This window comes from Aquarana catesbeiana, linkage group LG06, assembly GCF_042186555.1.
Source record: "Aquarana catesbeiana isolate 2022-GZ linkage group LG06, ASM4218655v1, whole genome shotgun sequence".
In the NCBI taxonomy this organism is placed as follows: domain Eukaryota; kingdom Metazoa; phylum Chordata; class Amphibia; order Anura; family Ranidae; genus Aquarana; species Aquarana catesbeiana.
The window spans coordinates 37,800,838-37,802,777 of NC_133329.1; positions in this window are offsets into that span (position 1 = coordinate 37,800,838).

Sequence of the window (1,940 nt, forward strand, 5' to 3'; positions counted from 1 at the left end):
AAAAAGAAAGATTTCCAGAAAATATACAATGTTTAAAGAAATATATTAAAACAAGCCAATAAAATGTATTGGTTCCAGAAGGAAATTTGGTTTCAAAGTTATTTTATATTTTTTACTTTTTTATATTTATCACTGACCTCTGTGTATAGTAGCTTATACAGTAGATTTTAATAAAAATCTGGAAGCTACTATTTTTACTAAAATCTGGAAGCTACTATATACAGACGTCAGTGGTAATTATAAAATAACTTTGAAACCAAATTTCCTTCTGGAACAAATACATTTTATTGGCTTGTTCTAATATATTTCTTTAAATGTATATTTTCTAGAAATCTGTATCTCCCCCCCCCCAAGAAGACCTATACTACATGTGGTCGAAACGCGTTGGGGCTTCTTTTACATGATGTTCAGATATTGTGCTATCTTTGAAGGTCTTTTGTACCGATGTAATATTGCATGAATTTTTCACTGTACCTAATGTATGATATGTATGTCTTCCAGCTTTGTTTTTAAAGCTCATGCTTTGACTGACATTTGCCATTTTGTAGAAAATACTTTTGTAATAAAATATACCTTTTTGCAATTTATTTTCAATTATTTGCTGCAATACAAAACCCCACAGGGAACTTTTTCACACTTTTTTCTGAGGCATTTATCACATGATATAAGGATAAGCTTTGTTCATTTTTGATTTCAGAGGTTTACAACTACTTCACGTTATCATAAAATGTTTATTTTTAGTAAATGTCCTTACTGTTAAAATAAAAGCATGATTTCACTGGGTGGAGATGCTCACATAAACCAAACCTATATAAGGAGATAGAAGAAAAAAATGTCTGGGCACTGTTTCTTGTGCCGAAGGTACCGGTAGCAAGCATGAGCATGCACTGGCTGAAAAAAAATTCCTGACTTTAGCTGTATCGCTAACTTCATGACCACCCACCGTAGATAAACTGCAGCAGGGTGGCCGCTCTATGCCAGATCACTATGACACTTCTGGGTTTAGGGCGCGCACGCGCACCGCTGCTGGCCCGCTCCCACTGTGATCACACACTCGATGTCCACTGGCACCCAACGATCACACAGTACACAGGCAGATCGCTGTTCTGTCAGTAGGGAGGGCATGGATATTTCCTGTGTTCCTGCAAAGCAGGGACACCAATCTATGCCTTCCCTTAGACCCCTTTCACACTTTTCATGCATTTTAGCACTAGAAATAGCACCTGTAAAGCACCTGAAAAATGCCCCCCCCCCCATTCTCTGCAATGGGTGCTTTAACACCCGGGCAGTGCGCTTGCGGGACGTTCGGAAAAGTCCTGCAAGCAGAATCCTTGGCGGGTTGGGATCGCTGTATATTGCAATAACTGGGCAGCGCTTCAGAAGCGCCGCAAGACGGGCGCCTTTAACTCCTTCTTTGGGGTTAAAAGGGCCCCGCTAGCAGCCAAAAAGTGCCGCTCAAACAGCGCTAAAGCGCTGCTAAAACGAACGGCGCTTTAACGCTAAAGCGGTCGCGACCCCAGTGTGAAAAGGGTCTATGTAAAAGCACCTCCCCCACAGTACACAAGCACTGGCTAGGATCACACATTTAACCCTTTGATTGCCCCAGATGTTAACCCCTTCCCAACCAGTGTCATTAGAACAGCGACAGTGCATATTTTTTAGTATTAATGTCACTGGTCCCCAAAAAGTGTCAAAAGTGTCAGTTAGTGTCCCGAATGTCTGCCGCAATATCGCAGTCCCGCTATAAGTTGCTGGTCGCCGCCATTAGTAGCAAAAAAAAACAAAAAAACCCCAAAAAATAAATAAAATTATCCCGTAGTTTGTAGATGCAATAACTTATGCACCATCCAATCAATATACGCTTATGCCGTGTACACATGAGCAGACTTTTCGACCGGACTGGTCCATGGTCTTTCCTAATGAACGGACTTGCCTACACA